The 22,087-nt window shown below is 40.8% G+C and overlaps 1 non-coding gene across 1 annotated transcript; it reads left to right on the top strand.

Annotated features, from left to right (window-relative positions):
* The first annotated feature begins 1,587 nt into the window (after positions 1–1,587).
* On the top strand, positions 1,588–1,715 carry LOC120101325 (small nucleolar RNA SNORA17). Its single transcript, XR_005501696.1, has one exon. It is a non-coding gene; the product is annotated as a small nucleolar RNA SNORA17 (small nucleolar RNA).
* The last annotated feature ends 20,372 nt before the right edge of the window (positions 1,716–22,087 follow it).

Raw genomic sequence — 22,087 nt, 5'->3', positions numbered from 1 at the left:
CCACAGATCCAAAGAAGCTAAATAACAAGGAAGGTCTAAGGGAAAATGCTTGAATCTCAGTCAGAAGGGGAAATAAAGTGGACATCCAAGGTGGATGGAGGGAGGGAATTGGGTGTGAGTCAAGAGAAGGAGGAGAACCTGGATGGAGATCGTCCTGTGGAAGAGCTGAGGGAAGGATTGAGGAACCTGAAGAGGAGAGGGACTACACAAGATGATCAACACAGTCAACTAACCTGTACCTTTGGGGGTTCACGGAGACCAAGCTATTCATCAAAGAGAATGCAAGGTCTAAGCCTAGCCCCATTCCCACCCCCACCCCCACCCTCACACATATGTAAATAATGTGTAGCTTGGTCTTCATGCAGATGTCCCAACAACTAGAGCAGGGACTTATCCTGACTCTCTTTTCCACTTGTGTACCCTGTTTCCCTAACTAGGTTGTCTTGTCTGGCCTCATAAGAGAGGATGTACCCAGCCCTGCAGTGATTTGAAATATCAGAATGGATTGGTACCCAAGGGTACCTCCCTCTTCTCAGAGGAAAAGGGGAGAGAACACTGGGAAGAGTTTGTCTGAGGAGAGGATAGGAATGAGATGGAGGGCTGTGATTAGGATGTAAAGTGAATGAATCAATTAATTAATGAAAAATGGGTTAAAGCAAAATTTGAAGGAAATTTTAAGTAAAATTAAAGAGTATTTACTTTCTTGACTTGCCATGATTTATTCATACTGGTAATTTTGTAAAAACAAAATTCATAGCTCTTCATAATGTGAAGAAGAGGAGGAAGAAGAAAAAGAGGAAGAGGAGGAGGAGGAAGAGAAGGAGGAGGGGGAGGAGGAGGAAGGAAGAAAAGAAGGAGGAAGGAAGAGGAGGAGGAGGAAGGAAGGAAGGAAGGAAGGAAGGACAAGGAGGAGGAGGAGGAGGAAGAAGAAGCTTTAAAACTCTTCAGCATTGCCTGGTAGTTGTGGTACAAGCCTTTAATCCTAGCACTTGGGAGGCAGAGTCAGAGTGGTCTTTCTGAGTTCAAAGCTAGCTTGGTCTAAAGAGTAAGTTCCAGGATAACTAAAGCTAAACAGAGAAACCCTGCCTTTCAGGGACAGGGTGGAACAACAACAACCAATTCAAAACAATATACCCAAACATATGAGACACAAAGAAAATAGTTCTAGGAGGCAAGTTAACATTTTATATAGCACTAAGTGTCTACAAAAGAGAGAGCAAGAGAGAGGGAGAGGGAGAGCAAGAGGGAAAGAGACATCTCATGTAATCAACCTAACAACACAACTGAAAGCTCTGAAACTGAAAGGGGAAATAACACCCAGAAAGAGCAGAATGCAAGAAATAATCAAACTCAAGATTAAAAATCAATAAAATTAAAACAAAAATATTACAAAGAATCAATGAAAAGAGGGTTGGTTCTTAGAGAAAAATCAATAAAATTGATAAACCATTAGCCAAATCAACTAAAAGGTAGGGAGAGAAGATCCAAATCAATAAGACTAGAGATGAAAAGGCAGACATCATAACAGGCGCTAAGGAAATCCAGAGAATTCGTCTTAAGGACAGACTTTAAAAATACATACTCCATCCTTCCCCTAGAGGTGCAGCATGGCTGCTGTCTCACCTGTGAGTTCTTAGGTGGCAGAGAGGATAGAGGCCCTGTCTCTTTTCAGTGTTCTGACCTATGAACATCTGAACCATTAGTAGCCTACCATTCCCTGAAAAATGTGAGGCTGAGGTGACCACCAATGTGGTGCCAGGCAGATTCAGATTAGCCAGAGTGGGGAAGCAAGTGTCTTGGTTCATCTCAGGAGTGGTTTCCTGCGTGCTACAAGCCTCCTAGGGACACTAGAAGAAAAGACTAGAGAGAGAACCTTTATAAAGACCAGTCTGGGTAAGGAATGAACCACCAGACCGACACCATAGGTCCTCGACAAAAAACTAGCCTGAGCTAGTCCAGTTCTGCACAGGACAGGGACAAGGTGGGGTAAAGTGGCAGATCATGACTCAGATGATCCCTGCCCCATTCCATAATGCACAAGGAGGGTGTAGCACTCCTGAAACCACTCCTGAGATGACCCAAGACACTCAGGGATCTCAGGCATCACTAAGAGAAGCAAGTAAGTGGTGGAGAATTGGAAAAGAAAAACAGAAGGATGTGGGCACAACGAAGAGAGGCAGAAATGGAGACTCAAAGGCAGTGAGGAACAGCCTGGTGTGAGTAGCCACCTGCAACCATGGTGGCATCCTGGCTTTGCTGCCTCTGGGGGCCATGTCTGGGTCCATGACCCTGCAGCAACAGGGATCTGTTAAAGAGAGCCCTCCATACCTATGGTTTTCTGGGCAGTGGTATGAAGAAGAGAAAGACATCTTCCTCCCCTCCCTTGTCCTTCACCATCTATGGCAGGTAGTAGAGCTGGACCTGGAGAACTGGCCATATCCCTCATAAGCTGTAACTTTCAGAAAAGTCCTGTACCTTGCATACGAAGCAGGGTAGAGCTGACCATGGTTGTTGGTAAGCCAACCCCTAGGGTGTGAAAGCAGTAGATCTAGCTCTGCCCCTTGCTAGCTGCAGCATTGGATGAGCCAGCCAGGACAGGACAAGAGAGCTTGCCCCAGTGCTGTGGGTATGGGAGAGCTAGTGGGCTTGCCAGCTCAAATATCTCTCAGGCCCAGATCCAGGACAGTGAACTGATCCACCTCAACGTCTACCCCACTGAAGAACTGTGGAATGCATGAAGGAGCCTGTCCTACAGATCCAAAACTAAATGATCTCCATTGCACATGGCAACAACAATATCTGAGGGACTCTTAGTAAGGTTCTAGTACTGATAGTGTAGCAGAAGCCAGAGGCCTCATCCTACACCAACAACTCATTGCAATGGACATTTGCAAGCAAAGAAGAGTGGACAAAGGGGGATACTGTGGGACACACTGTGACCCACTACAGCTTCTACATCGAGATTAATTTCTCTTTGTTGAGGAGAAGGTTGTTGAGGATAGGTACAAGAGAGGGAGATGGATGGGATTGGGATGCATATGTGAAATTTACAAAGATCCAATAAAAAGTATATACCCCACCAAACTGCAAAACCTAAAAGTGGGTAAATTTCTTTATATATGTAACTTGCCAAATATAAATCAAGATCAGATAAGCAATTTAAACAAACCCATAACCCTGAATGAAGTAGGAGCAGTGATTAAAAGTTTCTAAGTAAAAAATATCCCAGGACCAGGCAGATTCAACAAAGAATTCTACCAGACCTTCAAAGAAGAATTAATACCACAAAATTAAACCACAAAATAGAAACAGAAGAAACATTGTTTAATCCTTGTTATCTAGCCACAATTACCCTGATACCTAAACTACTCAAAGATCCAACAAGGAAAGAGAATTACAAACCAGTTTCCTATGTGAACATACATGCAAAAATTCTCAATAAAAACTTGCAAATCTAAGAACACATCAAAAAGACCATTCATAATGATCAAGTAAGATTCATGCAAGAGATTAAGGGATGATTCAACATATATAAATCAATTAATGTAATCTACCATGTAAACAGACTGAAAGAAAAACCTCATGATCATCTCATTAGATGCAGGAAAAAAACCTGTGATAAAAATCCAGCATCCTTTATGATAAAAAGTTCTGATGAACTACAGATACAAGGGACATGCCTCAATATAAGAAAACCAATTTACACAAAGTCCACAGCCCAAATCAACCTAACAGAGAGACACTTAAAGCATTTCAATGAAAATCAGAAATAATAACAAGGCCACTCACTCTCTTAATACCTATACAAAATAGTACTTGTAGTCTCTGCTAGAAAGCAATAAAACAACAGAAAGAGATCAGGAAGATTTAAATGAAAGTGAAAAAGTCAACGATTCTTTGTTTGCAGTTGATATTATCATATTGATAACGATCCTTAAAAACTCAACAGACATCCCTGCTCCCAAACCCTGTGGGAGAGACAGCTGATTTGCGAGAAGTGTGGGCAATCCTGAGACTGCAGGGCAGGAGAGACTGCCACTTCTGCCCACCTTTTTCCACATCCCTGGCTCAAGCGGAAACTGTACTGTGTCTCTGGGCACAGGAAGATAGGAGCAGTCAAGCTGCAGGAGCCCTGCAGTCCAGATTGTGCCTAGATCTGAACAGACCTGGTCAAACAGCTCCCAGCACCCAAATCCCCTGGGAGGGAGAGCTAGACCTTCAGAGGGGTAGACATGCCTGGGAAACCAGAGGAGACTACTCTCTGCCCACATTTCTGACTCTAGAGGAAAATGCTTAGCATCATCTGGGCCCCCTACACACAGGGACCCAAGAGAAGTAGAGGCAAGCCCTTCTGGTTCCCAGCCACAGGGACAGCTGAAAGCCAGTGAACAGGAACAACTACACGCCTGAGAGCAGAACACTCTATTCCCATAACGCGCTGAAAGAAAACAGGAAAACAGGTCTACAGCACTCTTGACACACAGGCCTATAGGATGGTCAAGCCACTGTCAGAAATAGCAAAACAAGGTAACACCAGAGACAACCTGATAGTGAGAGGCAAGAACAGGAACCCAAACAACAGAAACCAAGACTATGTGGCATCATCAGAGCCCAATTCTCCCACCAAAGCAAACACTGAATATCCAAATACACCAGAAAAACAAGATCTAGATTCAAAAATCACATTTTATCATGATGATGGAGGACTTTAAGAAGGTCATAAATGACTCCCTTAAGGAAATACAGGACAACACAAGTAAACAACTAGAAGCCATTAAAGAGGAAACACAAAAATCCCTTAAAGAACTACTGGAAGAAACAACAAAACAGGAGAAGGAAATGAACAAAACCATCCAGGAGTTAAAAATGGAAATAGAAACAACAAAGAAAGCACAAAGGGAGACAACCCTGGAGATAGAAAAACTAGGGAAGAGATCAGGAAACGCCTCCCATCACATAATAGTCAAAACACTAAGTGCACAAAACAAAGAATATTAAAAGCAGTAAGGAAAAAGGTCAAGTAACATATAAAGGCAGACCTATCAGAATTACACCAGACTTCTCACCAGAGACTATGAAAGCCAGAAGATCCTGGACTGATGTCATACAGACCCTAAGAGAACACAAATGCCAGCCCAGGTTACTGTATCCAGCAAAATTCTCAATTAACATAGATGGAGAAACCAAGATATTCCATGACAAAATCAAATTTACACAATATTCTTCTACAAATCCAGCACTACAAAGGATAATAAAGGGTAAAGATCAACACAAGGAAGCAAGCTACACTCTAGAAAAAGCAAGAAACTAATCTTTTTGCAACAAAACAAAGAGGAGACAGGCACACAAACATAATCTCACCTTTGAATACGAAGATAACATGAAACAACAATCACTATTCCTTAATATCTCTCAATATGAATGGACTCAATTCTCCAATAAAAAGACATAGATTAACAAACTGGATACATAATGAGGACCCAGCATTTTGCTGGCTACAGGAAACAAAGATAGACACTACCTCAGAGTTAAAGCCTGGAAAACAACTTTCCATGCAAATGGTCTGAAGAAGCAAGCTGGAGTAGCCATTCTAATATCGAATAAAATTGATTTTAAATAAAAGTCATCGAAAAAGGTAAGGAAGGACACTTCATATTCATCAAAGGAAAAATCCACCAAAATGAACTCTCACTCCTAAATATCTATGCTATAAATACAATGGCACCTACATTCATAAAAGAAACCTTACTAAAGCTCAAAGCACACATTGCACCTCACACAATAATAGTACGAGATTTCAACACCCCACTCTCATCAGTGGACAGATCATGGAAACAGAAATTAAACAGAGACATAGACAGACTAACAGAAGTTATGAACCAAATGGACTTAATAGATATTTATAGAACATTCTATCCTAAAACAAAAGGATATACCTTCTTCTCACCACCTCATGGTACTTTCTCCAAAATTGACCATATAATTAGTCATAAAACAGGCCTCAATAGATACAGAAAGATAGAAATAATCCCATGTATCCTATCAGACCACCATGGGCTAAAGCTTGTCTTCAATAGCAATAAGGGAAGAATGCCCACATATACATGGAAGTTGAACAATGTTCTATTCAATGATAACCTTGTCAAGGAAGAAATTAAGAAAGAAACTAAAGACTTCTTAGAATTTAATGAAAAATGGAGGAACAACATACTCAAACTTATGGGACTCAATGAAAGCTGTGCTAAGAGGAAAACTCATAGCTCTGAGTGCCTGCAGAAAGAAACAGGAGAGAGCATATGTCACCAGCTTGACAGCACACCTAAAACCTCTAGAACAAAAAGAAGCAAATACACCCAGGAGGAGTAGAAGGCAGGAAATAATCAAACTCAGAGCTGAAATCAAACAAGTAGAAACAAAAAGGACCATAGAAAGAATCAACAGAACCAAAAGTTGGTTCTTTGAGAAAATCAACACGATAGATAAACCCTTAGCCAGACTAACGAGAGAACACAGAGAGTGTGTCCAAATTAACAAAATCAGAAATGAAAAGGGAGACATAACTACAGAATCAGAGGAAATTTAAAAAAATCATCAGATCCTACTACAAAAGCCTATATTCAACAAAATTTGAAAATCTGCAGGAAATGGACAATTTCCTAGACAGATACCAGGTACCAAAGATAAATCAGGAACACATATACCATTTAAACAACCCCATAACTCCTAAAGCTATAGAAGCAGTCATTAAAAGTTTCCTAAGCAACAAGAGCCCAGGTTCAGATGGGTTCAGTGCAGAATTCTATCACATCTTCATAGAAGACTTCATACCATTAGTATCTAAACTATTCCACAAAATTGAAACAGATGGAGCGCTACTGAATTCCTTCTATGGAGCCACAATTAATCTTATACCTAAACCACACAAAGACCCAACAAAGAAAGAGAAATTCAGATCAATTTCCCTTATGAATATTGACGCAAAAATACTCAATAAAATTCTTGCAAACCAAATCCAAGAATACATCAAAACAATCATCCATAATGATCAAGTAGGCTTCATCCCAGGTATGTAGGGATGGTTTATCATACAGAAAATCATACAGTAATCCACTATCTAAACAAACTGAAAGATAAAAACCACAAGATCATTTCATTAGATGCTGAGAAAGAATTTGACAAAATTCAAAACCACTTCAGGGTAAAAGTCCTGGAAAGAACAGGAACTCAAGGCCCATACCTAAACATAGTAAAAAGACATATATAGCAAACCAGTAGCTAACATTAAACTAATTGGAGAAAAACTTGAAGCAATCCCACTAAAATCAGGAACTAGACAAGGCTGCCCACTCTCTCCTACTTATTCAATATAGTTCTTGAAGTTCTAGCCAGAGCAATCAGACAACAAAAGGAGATCAAGGGGATAGAGACTGGAAAGGAAGAAGTCAAAATATCACTATTTGCAGATGATATGATAGTATATTTAAGTGATCCCCAAATTTCCAAAAGAGAACTACTAAACCTGATAAACACCTTCAGCAAAGTGTCTGGGTATAAAATTAACTCATATAAATCAGTAGCCTTCCTCTACACAAAAGAGAAACAAGCTGAGAAAGAAATTAGGGAAACGACACACTTCATAATAGTCCCAAATAATATAAAACACCTCGGTGTGACTTTAACCAATCAAGTGAAATATCTGTATGATAAGAACTTCAAGCCTCTGAAGAAAGAAATTGAAGATCTCACAAGATGGAAATATCTCTCATGCTCATGGATTGGCAGGATTAATATAGTAAAAAATGGCCATTAACCAAAAGTGATCTACAGATCAAATGCAATCCCCATCAAAATTCCAATCCAATATTTCAGAGAGTTAGAACAATTTGCAAATTCATCTGGAATAACAAAAATCCCAGGATAGCTAAAACTATCCTCAACAATAAAAGGACTTCTAGGGAAATCACTATCCCTGAACTCAAGCAGTATTACAGAGCAACAGTGATAAAAACTGTATGGTATTGGTACAGAGACAGGCAGTGTTAGACCAATGGAATAGAATTGAAGACCCAGAAATGAACCCACACACCTATGGCCACTTGATTTTTGACAAAGGAGCCAAAACCATCCAATGGAAAACAATAGCATTTTCAGCAAATGGTGCTGGTTTAACTGGAGATCAGCATGTAGAAGAATGCACATCTATCCATTTATATCACCCTTTACAAAGTTTAAGTCCAAGTGGATCAAGAACCTCCACATCAAACCAGATACACTCATACTTATAGAAGAAAAAGTGGAGAAGAATCTCGAACACATGGGCACTAGAGAAAATTTCCTGAACAAAACACCAATGGCTTATGCTCTAAGATCAAAAACAGACAAACGGGATTTCATAAAACTACAAAACTTCTGTAAGGCAAAGGACACTGTTTTCAGGACAAAATGGCAAACAACAGATTGGGAAAAGATCTGGTGGGATTGGAGTCTGGAGGTTCCTCAGAAATTTGGACATTGCTCTACCTGAGGACCTATCTACACCTCTCTTGAGCATATATCCAAAAGATGCTCCAACATATATAATAGCCAGAAGCTGGAAAGATGCCAGATGCCCTTCAACAGAGGAATGGATACAGAAAATGTGGTACATCTACACAATGGAATATTACTCAGCTATCAAAAACATTGACTTTATGAAATTCATAGGCAAATGGATGGAACTGGAAATATCATGCTGAGTGAGGTAACCCAATCACAGAAAAAAACACATGGTATGCACTCATTGATAAGTGGCTATTAGCCCAAATGCTCGAATTACTCTAGATGCACAGAGTATATGAAACTCAAGAAGGATGACCAAAATGCGAATGCTTCACTCCTTCTTTAAAAGGGGAAAAAGAATACCCTTAGGAGGCAAAGTTTAGAACAGAGACTGAAGGAATGCCCATTCAGAGCCTGCCCCACATGTGGCCCATACATATACAGCCACCAAACTAGATAAGATGGATGAAGCAAAGAAGTATAGGTTGACAGGGACTGGATGTAGATCTCTCCTGAGAGACACAGCCAGAACATGTCAAACACAGAGGCAAATGCCAGCAACAAACCACTGAACTGAGAATCGGACTCAGAATCAGAGAAAAGACTGAAAGAGCTGAAGGGGCTTGAGACCCCATATGAACAACAATGCCAACCAACCAGAGCTTCCAGGGATTAAGCTACTACCCAAAGACTATACATGAACTAACCCTGGGCTCCAAATTCATAGGTAGCAATGAATAGCCTAGTAAGGGCATCCTAAGTAAGGCAACCCAAACCCAAAAAGGCAAATATAAATTATTCATTTATATGTGAATGTTAGAATTCAAGCTTTCAATGGGCATGCCACATTCTATATAACCACAGAGGCTATGTATAGAATAAAAGTCTGGGTGTGCAGATGATTTCCCTAGGAAGAGAAAATAGTTACAGAGACACAAGGGAGTGTGAAAAGAAAGGCTTAAATGAAGAAGCAGGAGAAAGGGAGTAAGGAATTCATGGAGGGACCATTTGAGAGGTCATTTGGAAAACTACTAGAGTGTGTGTGTGTGTGCGCGCATACATACATATGAAATAATATATGTATATATTTAACATATATTAAATCTAAATGAAATTACCAAATAAAAAGGGAAACAGGTCTAACTACTTTATTCTGAGTATCAAGGGAAGCTTCCAGTTTCTGGAACAAATTACATCTACTCAAGTTGTTGGCCAAAGGGGTCCTGGAAAACCCCCAAACAACTCAAATTATTGTCAAGGATTTTGGTTGCTCTCTACAAACTACTAGTAAAGCCCTGTTGATGAAGACAGCATGTACATAACTCCGTGGACATGGAGAAGTAGAGATGACTAACTAGAGCCTAACTCCCACTGGCTAGCATTCATGGTAGTCGAAGGACTCTGCATACTACCAGAGAAGAAAGGTAAATACTACACAACCACAGACTCTGATATATTGTGGCGAGATACCTGTAGGATATACTAGTACAATAGTGGCCTAAAAGTTGTAGGAGGAATCAAGTTCTATCTGATTGAAACTAAGGCCCATGAGATAGAACCCATGTCTAAAACTGTTCAAGAGCCAAGAACCTGAAACTAGATTGGCATAAACCTAGAGAAAAACAGTACACTATTGTTCTGCTAAGTGGATATAGCAATAAAATGGCTTCTAATGACATTCTGCTATACCCATAGATCAGTATCTCACTCAGCCATCATCAGAGAAGCCAATATAGAGTCCTGTGAATGTATAATATGGAGAGAATGAGGGATTGTGGAACACTCAGTTTTAATGGGATGCCTTCATCAAATCTTCCCAGGAAAAGATTGAAAGGAAGACAGCCAGAAACATGCTTTACACATGTGACCTCAGGATTGAGGAGCATGTGATCTCCCAGAGATGACAACAGCATATACAGGGCCTGCTGCATAGGATCAGGCCAGAGGGGAACTGAACATTCTCCCAAAGGAAAAATCTGTTTCCTTCAGTGTAGTCTAACAGAGTATACAAACAGTAGGTAAGGGTGGGCCTCATGCCCAGAAGTCGATGGCAGACGTTTTGTGTCATAATGCTTTATTTGGGCTTTTTTTTTACCTTCACAGCCCTTGGCATCTATAGTATGGTTTCTGATTATGTGTTTCTATGGGTTTTGTGTGAATGTGTGTGTATGTATGTATGTATGTATGTATGTATGTATGTATGTATGAGTGTGTGTGTGTGAATGAGTGTGTGAGACTGTGTGTGAGCATGTGTTTGAGAGAGAGAGAGTGTGTGTGTGTGTGTGTGTGTGAGAGAGAGAGAGAGAGAGAGAGAGAGAAAGAGAGAGTTTTCTTTGTTTTTTTATTCTGGTTTGATTGTTTTTTTTATTTGCCTGCTTGATTTTTAAACAGAGAGAAAAGGAAGTGAAGTTGGCTTTGTGGAGATGTGGGGAGAAACTGGGGGCAGATGAGGGAACAGAAACTATAATCAGAATATATTGCATGGGGAAAAATTATTTCCAATAAAAAGAACATAACAAATTAATTTCTCACATCCTAGCATCTGTATCCCAAAACTGTGGTTAAGTTTCTGATCCTTGTAAATGATCCAGTCTCAAGCACCAAAAACAGAGTCAATTGGGATTACCTTTTGGTTTTTTATAAATTGAAAATAAAAAGTTGAGACATGACTTGCCAGGAATACACAACTTCTTCTACACCTGTGTTTGACTGAATGCAGTTCTGCTCCTTACAATTGCTCCAAAGTGCTGTGGTTCTTCTCTTTCAATCAGTGGAGAGAATATTAATAGTAAGGCACAGCCCCAGCAGAAATTACTGAACTCCTACTTATTAAAGGAAGCTTGCTTTAGTCAAAAAATGGGAAATATTTAAAACGGCATACCACTTATTTTGGGAAGACAATAATTGCCCAACACTTACAAAGTAATATCTTCATACCAGGTACTTTGTATGCATTAAACCTAACCCTCAGAAGCACTGCATAAAGCAGATAACGATCTCTACTCTACAGAAGGGGAAATACTTGGAGAATCTGAGGTCACAGAGCTGGTAAGGAGCCTCAACTTTGCAGTCTGCCATTCTGCCCCTGCACTTCATTATGTCTCTTCCAAAGCCTTTCTCTAAGGGACTCCAAGAGTCTGCCTTTTATAGTCATGATGACATCCCCTATGTTTTATTTATACTATTTACAAATCCAGCAAAGCTTTAGTTCAGGCACAATGCAGAAGTAAACTTTAACCCAAGCCTTGCCCTCATTTTCATAAATTCTAATTTTAGTGAGGTCTAAGTTAATGGCTTTTACAGTATGTGGAAAGAGTTTAATAGTCACTTAGGCCTGCTCTGTCTCCCTCACCAATCTAAGGAGCCTCACAGGGGTGAAGGAAGGGAGAGCAGTGACCTCAAACTATACTAGACAAGAATTGCCTGGAATTGGTTCTTCGGCAACAATCAGAATATAAAATTGTCAACCCATAACAACAAGTGGACAAGTTTAAATGTTCTATTCCTCAATTAGAGAAAATTAACCTAATCAGATGCCACATTAAGGATTATACCCATAGTGAATCAGCAATCATAATCAAAAGTCCATTTCAAATCTGTTTTGGTGTGTGATGAAATGATTTAATCCAGCCAGTCTGCCTGATCCTTTCCATGGCGCTGTATAAATGAACACATCATGTGATCATGTGAACATTCCTGGCTGTTAAACAGGGGTGACTCTGCTGCTCTTGGTGCACCTTCTTTCTAATTCAGATATGTGTACCCTGACTGGAAAAGTACACAGGATGGGACAGCCCATCAAGCACTTGTCTGAAGCCCTGGTCCGATTGATCCCACCACTGGATGTCTGTAAGTCTCTGTGACACAGGCTGTGAATATTCTGAATTAATCGTGTGCACCTTTGGAGTGGGGTGCTTTTAGAATTCAAAATCCTACCACTTTGTCTTGAAAAAATCCTCTCGGCAAAGAAGAAACAGGCCTGGGGCACCACCAAAGCACTACAGATGAAGGGCTTCTTTCTTTCAGGCCTGAGGCACTGAGGCAAAGGATGGAGTGAGGTCATTTCAAGTCAGCCAGGACTCTCAATAGGTGTTTGGCTTCCTGGTGTTAAGCAGTGCAGGGTTTACTTGGTCAGTTTGCTAAGGAGCGTGAGTAGATTTGCTGCCCAGGACATGTGGAGTGGATTAATCCTTCATAGCCACTTTCTACAAAGTATACATTTTCTACTATGTAGTATACAATATTCCAGCTCTCTAGGATGTCTATAGTTTGATAATCTCCTGCCTTCTTTTCTTTATTGCTTTATCAAGCAGGCATACCAGACTATCACCACAGGACTCAGGCTTTCAGGTTTACTTCCAACTCATTTGGCCAGAGCATTGTGACTACAAGAGTCTGTCGAGTCCTCTTTGGAGAATAATGTTGAATGTCTGGAGTTTTCAAAGTCATGGCAGGAAGAGAAAGTTGCTTCCAGTGAGACAGGACAAACAACCTCTGAGCTCTCACAACCTTTTCCAACCAATGAACTTCTGCTTGTTAATTAAACAGTTCATTAAACACTTGAGTCTTATGTAAGATCACAGAAATTACATTTAGAAGAATCAAATAATATCAGAAATTAACAAAATCAAAAGTGCTATCATGTTCACTGCAGCAAAACATACTACATGAAAGAGACTAAAAATAGATAATACATAAAATAGGATAGATGGAAGACCAGAATGCAACCTACTATTGCTGATGGAGGCCAGGGTAGATGGTAGTTTAATAGAAAAGCTAAAACCCATCTGCTATACAGGCTAAACCACTAAGCCATCTTGATAAGACAGGCAGTGTGGCCCTACTCTAGAGATAATGTGTGACTCAGTGAGAAAGCTCTACTCTGTGGAGAAGTGGTGTGACATTTACTTGAGCTGGCCCAGACAACTTTCTAAATGGGCAAGGTACTCCCTTCCAGGGCAGAGTAAGGGTCAAGGCAACTGAATCCAGGCTGCAAACTGTTAAAGAGTCGCTTTTAATTTCTTACAAGGAGGCCAACAACAATGCAAAACTGACAAATCAAGAGATGGGAGGAGCTGCAGCAAGAGTCTACTGTGTGGGGAGAACCAGTCCTGCCAGGTTCACACTGAGAGTGAGCAGAATCAGCCAAAGGCTATCTGTGTTCATGTCCCGCTGTCAGTTGAGTGACTTCATCGGTAAGACAGAGTGTTGCAAAGGTTTGGTCGAACTTTAAAACGTCAGAAATGTTATGATTTGACATCTCCAAGACATTGTTTAGGTTAGTGCTATGTATATATACATAATGCCTTCTGGATCGTTACTCTCCTGGCTCATTGTGCGTTGGTTTCCATATTTCTTTGTCTCCAGGAACTCCGCAGAATAATTTAATTTTTTTCTAAATAAGAGTGGTTTAAGCTTGACTGGCCCTTTGCACTATTTTGTTCTGGCTACCATTCTACCACATTCTCCAAGTCACAATGCAGCATAAAGTAAAATCCAACGGACCAAATGAATTCGAGGAGAGATTTACGCTCTGAAAATCTGGCTCCGGACTTTTATCTGACAGTGACTAAACTTTCTCACTGGAAATGCGTCTGGGGAAAGTTCCCACTGATGTGTTTCGTTGCCAGAGTTTCAGTGGCCGTGCGGAAGTCCTAGAAAAACGACAAGGCTCCTTCTGCTGAACAGATCTCCCTGAGTTAAAAGAACTTGAAACGCTCCACGCCTTTCAACCGCCCCCGAAGTTAGACGCGTTATCAGATTTTAAAGTTACTCCAAGCCTTCTTGTGGTTCCAAGCTTCTCTGCTCGGCTATCTTCACAGCCGCTGCCCTCTCCTAACAGCTTTTGACGTCATTCGGGCTTTGCAAATTGTGTGCTACAGCCCTTGCTCAGGCTTCCCAGCTGCCATTAAAGTTATACTGCATTTGGTTAAGTGTGGAGGCTGGCACCAGAGAGGATCCATAATGGTGATTATCATGCAAATCAGCCTCCCGCAAGTCAGACTCCTCCTTGGAGGCCTTGCAGCTTGGCTTCCCCCAGTGCCGCCTCATTGTCCCCAGGATAAAACTAACCGCTCGCTCAGCTATTGACTCTGGACGGCTCCGAGTTCTCCTGACAGAGATTAGTGGGCAGCGATGAATCTTTCACTTGTGGTAGAAATATGATTTTATTTAAGAAAATAACCATCCATAATTGGGCTTCTGTCGCTTTAAATTTTAATGGGGAGAGTACTGTGGAGGCTGAGGAACTTTAAATTACGGCTTTCAGAAGCTTCTCACTGAATCTTTCAATTATTCTCTGTAAGTACTTTCTCAAAGCATGTGCCACCATGACATTGATATCACAATTCAAATCTAAATTCAAAACTGACTGCAAGGCTATGAGCTATGTGCTGGCGTGCGGGCTGACTCGTTTTATCTCTGAACATCTGACGAGGCGAATCAAGAAGAGCTCTCTCAGAGCCCAGCCAGCTGTTTGCCAAATATTCAAATACCCTGGCATGCACAAGAGCCTTTCAGATTTCCCCACATCAAAATTAACGACGACCCCCTATTTCCCCATTAGTTTCTGGCTCACCTCCAACCTTTCTCGCAGGCCCGCCTGCCTCACTCTGCTAAGTGCTGCTCGATGCTTGCTCACCTCTAGGTTCCTGGCTCCAGTGTGGACCCAGTGTGTGCTGCAGGATGTCAGCAGTTCAGACAAAACCACCCGCAGCAGTTTTCAAGCCTGTATTTCCTTGAAGTAGATCTAAAAGGGTGGCTGGACTGATATTTGCTGCAGTCTGAGTGTAGAAACAGAGTGCATGGCTCTCCTTAAACTGCATTGTTAAGCTGGAGCAGAAAATGGACCTGGAAAGACCATAGCGAGGGCATTGGGAACAGCTTTTCTTTCTTCTTCTTCGCTGTTTTAACGTCATTGTTACAAACCTATTTTCTTTCATCGTTTTAATATCTGCATGTTAAAGCAAGCCAACAAAATGAATCCATTTAATTATTTATAGTTCTAACTGTAGGCTTTCAATTATTTCAAAATGTGTCCTTGACCTCAGCCTATGTCATTCCATGTTTACAACAACTAAATCCAGCTGCTCTCATGAGCACAAGGAAAGACACTCCATCTCCTCCCTCACATGTTAAAGGTCCTAAAGCAATTTTCCTCAGCAAGTCTCCCGGGGACAGCTAAGAGGAGGCTGCGGACTTCAAAGTATACTGCTCATGGGGAATTTAAGGCAGAAACGGACCAAGGACCAAGGTGCCATTGACACAGGACAACAGCCTCACCCCTATGGCTGCTCACACTTCCTGAAACTGGACATCAAATTCGAATGGAGCTGGCCCAGGCATTTTTTATCCCTTCTTGGAAAGCCACTTCTTGACGTGTTCATTTCCTGTGATGTGTTTATACTCGGACAGAAGGGCACAGCAGGAATCCTTTCGGGGCACACTGAGGGGGAAGCTGCTCTCACCGGAGCTGTGAATGCCAGATGTCAAAGGAACCAACTTGTGCTACAGAGAGTTCTCCATGCAGGATACCAGGGACATCAAATCATGTCTGAGAATTCCTGACATGGGGCCTTTTCCTAGCTTATGGAAAAAATTCTCTAATTTTTAAAAATGATATTAGCAATAAAAGAAGCCCCAATTAAAGCACAGAAAGCCTGCCTGAGAACCCGGGGGAGGGTCTTCTGGTGTCCTCTGCATCACATGCCACCATTTCCTGAAACAGGCCCAGACATGGCTTTATACTCAGATTGAGCTGGCACCCAGACAAAGATGATTCCTAAGATACTAGCCATGGAGACAGAGAGAAAAGTTGTTAAAACTCACATTGGTTTCCAAGACCAAAACAGTGCAATTATAACTTCTGTTGTATTTGAATTTTTAATGCTTGTGAAGTGTTTCTACCACAGAACAGTTCCATGCACATCTTTTACTCAGACCTGCAGTGCACTCTTGTCTACTAAGTAGGAGATTTTCATGAACCAGCTTTGAGGAAGGACCAGTCTCCGCACTGCAGGATTTCTATGCAGTGTCTCTCATCTTACTGAAGTTCCTTCACTTCTACAGAGCTTCTCTCCCTCCCAGAAAGATCCCCTCTCTCAGAACTGGTCTACTTTTACTAATTCCTCTTCCTCCGCTCTGCTTTCGTTTCTCAATAAATCAAACAGGATAAGACAGAATACATCAAAATCACCTGGGGGAGATCCCTTCAGCTTCCAGTCCAGCCTGGAAACATTACATATATGATCCACTTGTCATTTCTAACTAGAGGAAGATGTGTTTCCTAAAAGATGGGGAAGAAAGCCACAGCTGTACTGAGCTCCTGTAGCAATGGTTCCTCCTGTATCTAACACTTACCTGCCTATATATGGGTGGCTTCAGAAATAATAATTGACCCAGACCAGCATTCAAATGCTTTTACACTTGTTCTCAAATGGCCTCCTATCTCAGACTCAACAAACACAGCATCCTGTGTGCTTATTTTTATCTCTTCCTTTTCTTGACAAGATCAGTGTCTACTCAGAGGCCCTGCTAGCTAGGCTGGTTGTCTCAGCTGCGATTATCATCCTTCCTCTCCTCATACTCCCACCTGAGCCTCTAGAGCAGCTCAAGCCTGTGGTCCACACACATCACACTAGGATGCTCTGCTCCTAATGTACGAGCTTATTTTGATAGCAAGCAGACAGGCTTCAAAAATATTTATGTATGTAATAGAGTTAGAAAAACATGGATGGTAATGCCCAGATAACATTAAATTTTCTTTCAAATATACATCTTGGTATAAAAATTATACAATGAAAGAAAAATCTTTTAGGTAGTTTAAGGTTTTGTTTTTGTTTTTTGTTTTGTTTTGTTTTGTTTTAAAGAAAATATGACAATGTCTTTTGGGGAGCTAAACTCCTTAAAGTGACATTGGGATACTTGTCATCCTCTTCATCTTCTTCCCCAACTTCCTGTGCTCCTGTATTCAACATGGATCATCAGCTTCGTACATGAAACAAACCAAATCTACAGACTAAAATGACATTTAATTTAGTTTCAAATTCTGTGGACGAGCTACGCAGTCCCTTCTGAGCTGACAGTTCAGACAGATCAAATCAGAGGAAATCGGGTGGGTAGCTGGTTCCCTCTGGACTCTGTACTGGTCAAATGGTGACCCATACATTAACTAGATGACATGAGACAACCTCATCACACCTAGGGTGTTTCTAAGACTGTGAGCAAAGCCATTCTCCTGTGGCAATTCATGTCTCTGTCTCACTCAAAAGATAGCCTCAGAGTTCCCAATACAGAAATCCCAAGTCATAAGCACTCTTCAAGTCTTCAATATGTTCTATTTGCTAATGCCATTGCCTAAAACATGCCAGAAGAGCAACTCAGCCCAGCAGTGGGATGAAAGATTCTACCTCATCATGGAAGGATCTGCCATGTGACATTGCTGGGCTTATTTATATACAAGAATTAACCTAAGTCCCAAAGACTGTTAGTCTACCTCTCTTAGCCCAATTCTAACACCTTCAACATTCCCGGCATATTCACGTGTATGTTCATGCTCTTCTCACCCCTGAAATGAACTCAACTTTCTGAAAAATTATTCTTGTCGTCATGCTTTTCTTGAATGACTAAGTATAATGTATTGGCATGTCCAGTTCTATCCTTCATCTCAACACACCTGTTATTAGCATTATTTTGCTGACAATCCCATAGCTCATTTCTTTTTGTTTACAGGTGGACATTACTTATTTTTCAGTTTATTTATTGTTTGAAATCTTCAGACATTTATATAATACATTTTTGTCATTTTACCCCAGTCCTCTCTCTCCTCCTCCTGCTAAAACCCTTGTCAGCAAGAGCTACCCCCCCTTCCTGTCTTCTTGTGTTTCAGGGTTCTGATCCAACACAGCAGTCTCTGACATCTTCATTTAAGGCAAAAATCAATCACTTTCTCCTGTGCTCCCTTGATCCCTTGTGAATGCTTCTCCTTTATCGTTTAGGGAATTGTATTATAATTACTTATTATGAACCAAAAAAGTCTGTCTTTGTACTGTAGCATCTAGCACAGTGCCTGGCAGAGAAAAGGCATTCAATAAATATTCTGTAAGTTAAAATTAATTGATGAGTTCAAAACAACGATATAAGCCTCCCTGAAACAAACCTATTATCACAAGATTTAAGGTGCAACTACACAAAAGCAGCCCTATGAATTAAGACACCTACTTTGGTCCATGCCATCTAATTTGAAAACCATCAGGCAGAGACAAGCTTTATGTCAAAAGCATTTTCGTATGGAGATTGACATAGCCTGAACTTCCAGCATAGGTTATTCCAAGATCTGAAATGTTTGTGGATTTTATTTTGTTTTGGTTTTGGTTTTGGTTTTTTTTTTTGGGGGGGGGGTTGGTTAGTTGGTTGCTTACTTGGTTGGTTGCTTGCTTGCTTGGTTGATTGGTTTTGTTTTTGTAATTCTGGAGTCACTAGGATTCAAAATGTAGCTACCTGAATGACCCTGATCATTTATTTAGCACATGTCTATTTATACAGAGTAACTTCTATGATAACGACATATACACTGAAGACATATCAAAGCCCAGAGTATTGTGTGTAAAAAGTCAAAGCGCTTGAAAAAAGTGGCCTCAAGCTCTTATCTTCCCATCCAACAAGAGCAGAGAAGGAGAAAGGAGGGTGGGAAGGGAAAGCAAGAGCAGGTCACGAACATCACAGTTGTCCAAGAGCTGGGTCTGGGCCTGTGCCTGTTGATTAAATAAGTATACCAATGTCCAAAGACACCCACTCAGGTGTCTCATCCTGACGTGTACAGTAGCTATTTCTAGTAGCATAGGACTTGGGAAACTCTGCATAATATTTTTAGACTTCAATCAGTATGGAATCAATATTTATACTTGTACTATTCAAGACTACCAGGGAGTAGTTTTAAAAAGAGGTTTAAAATTTTTTTATATAAAATCTTACTTTATCCCTCTTAAATATAAATGAACATAAATTTGACAAGTAAGGGTTTGATTTTTCTTTCTACATCGGGAAAAAACTTGTATTGAAAAAAATAAAGAGGTGCTAGGCATAACAAGCCTGTAGCTTCTGACCTTAGTAAGCTAAGACAGAGGGACTAGGAATTCATGACCAGTCCATGCTACAGTGAGTTCAAGTCCTGTTGTTACCCAGGGTAGAATGCTTGGCTAATATATGTGAGGCCTTGAATCTCCATCACAAAAATTAATTAATTAATTAATTAATTACTTTAATTAAGAAAAGGAGAAAAAGAATACAATTCTAAACTAGAATGTACCACTTAAGGAAGAAAATGTCTAATTGAAATAAAGTGAATTTAGATACACTGAAGTCTTGTTTCAGGTTAAACCAAGTTTTAATGAATTGAGTGTGTGTGTTTGTGTGTGTGTGTGTGTGTGTGTGTGTGTGTGTGTGTGTGTGTGTGTGTGCATGTGTGTGTTTGGTATATATACCCCAAATCCCAAGTCCAGAAATCCACCTCTGCCTCCCAAGCACTGTGAACCTACCTACCCCTTCAAATGTAGTTCTTTCTTTCTTAATGTGGATAAAATTCAAGTTCTAGTGATGGTCCTTCTTTGGCCCAGTATTTTCTCACTATGCCTTTAAGAAATGGAATAAAGGAAGTAGTGACCTTAGGGCAAGACTCTACCCAACTAAGCTTCCAACTTTTGAAAACAAATTAAAGAAAAAGGAAAAGAAATTAAAGAAAAAGTTTAGAGCTGGGTGGTGGTGGTGCATACCTTTAATCCTAGCACTTAGAGAAAAGGCAGGTGTCTCTCTAAAATCAAGGCAAGACTGGTCTGTAGATCAAGTTCCAGGGCAGTCAACCTTAGGCAGTGAAGGAAATCAAGGAAAACAGAAAGCTTATGAAGATGTAATAGAACAAGAGGGCCATGCTCTAGCCCCAGCAAGCAACAAACCTTGGCAGCTTCAGTCACATAGTTCTGGATTTAGAATCAAGGATAGAAAAGGGTTATGGAATCTCTCTCCATGGCTTAAGAAAGTCCCTGAGACTATGTGGTTAGCAGGGGTGTCCTAACATGAAGGCCATTGTGTGAAGCTGTGAAGGTGAAGCCTGGATTTCCTTGAAGACCCTGAGAGTTTAAAGATAGCAGAGCCATGCATGGGATACCTGTCAAAGAGAGCTAACAGGGAGTAGAACCAGCCCGAGAGAAACAAGTGTATTACAGTCAACAAAGCTGAAAGGAACTGGAGAACTGAAGAGCATTTTGAGATTAGACATGAAGACGCGGACTGTGGAGTTTGCCCAGTTGGTTTTTAACCTCGCTTTGGTTTAATATTTCTCTATGTTCCTTCCCTACCTTTTGGAAAAATAACATTGTAGTTTATCTTATGCCATTATAAGTTGGAAGTATATGATATGCTATTTTATTTTGATTTTACAGGGGATTACAATTAAGAGATTGCCTAATCTCACTAGTGACTTTTAACTTTGGACTATAAGTAAATTTGAGACTGTTTACAGACTATGGGGACTTTTGAAGTTGAAGTTGGACTGAATGAATGCATTATGTATTATGGCATGGCTACAAGCCGTATGGTAGAGAGTAGAATGTAGTGGTTGGAATAGGAATAGCCCACATAGACTTATGTGTTTGAATGCTTGGCCCACAGGGAGTGGCACTATCAGGTGCTGTGGCTTTGTTGGAGTAGGTATGCACTTGTTGAAGGTAGATGTGGGCTTGTTGGAGGAAGTGTATCCCTCTGGGGGAGGCTTCGAGGTCTTTTATGTTCAAAGTACACCCGGTGTGGCATACCATCTCAGTCTGCTGCCTTTAGATCAAGATGTAGAATGCTCAGCTTCTCCAGCACTATGTCTGCCTACATGCTGCAATGCTTCCCACTATGACAATAACAGACTAACCTTGTCTTAACAAGGGTTTCTATTTCTGCAAAAACATCATGATCAAGACGCAAGTTGTGGAAGAAAGGGTTTATTTAGCTTACACTTTCCACATTGCTGCTCATCACCAAAGAAAGTCAGGATTAGAAGTCAAGCAGGTCAGGAAGCAGGAGCTAATGCAGAGGCCATGGAGGGATGTTACTGGCTTGCTTCCCCTGGCTTGCTCAGCTTGCTCTCTTATAGAAACCAAGACCACCAGCCCAGGGATGACACCACCCTACAATGGTCTGGATCCTCCCCCATTGTACCAGTTGAGAAAAATGCCTTACATCTGGGTCTAATAGAGGCATTTCCTCAACTGAGTCTCCTTTCTCTGTGATAACTTCAGTTTGTGTCAAGTTATACATAAAACAAGCCAGTACTCGTCTGAACTGTAAGCAAGCCCTAATTAAATGTTTTCCTTTATAGGAGTTGTGGTAGTCGTGATGTCTCTTCATAGCAATGAAACCCTAAATAAGACACAGTGGCTAAGGCATGGAATGCTCAGATGTGAGACAGAGTTCCTGAGTCAAAAGCTCCCCAAAATACACAGGAGTAGCATCTGATCAAACACCCCCCAAGAGAAAGTACCTGAGTCAAATGTTTTCCAAGCAAAGA

This window comes from Rattus norvegicus, chromosome 2 (genome assembly GCF_036323735.1).
Source record: "Rattus norvegicus strain BN/NHsdMcwi chromosome 2, GRCr8, whole genome shotgun sequence".
NCBI lineage: Eukaryota > Metazoa > Chordata > Mammalia > Rodentia > Muridae > Rattus > Rattus norvegicus.
Note: the sequence above shows the minus strand (reverse complement) of the source record. Positions and strands in the feature narration are given on the sequence as shown.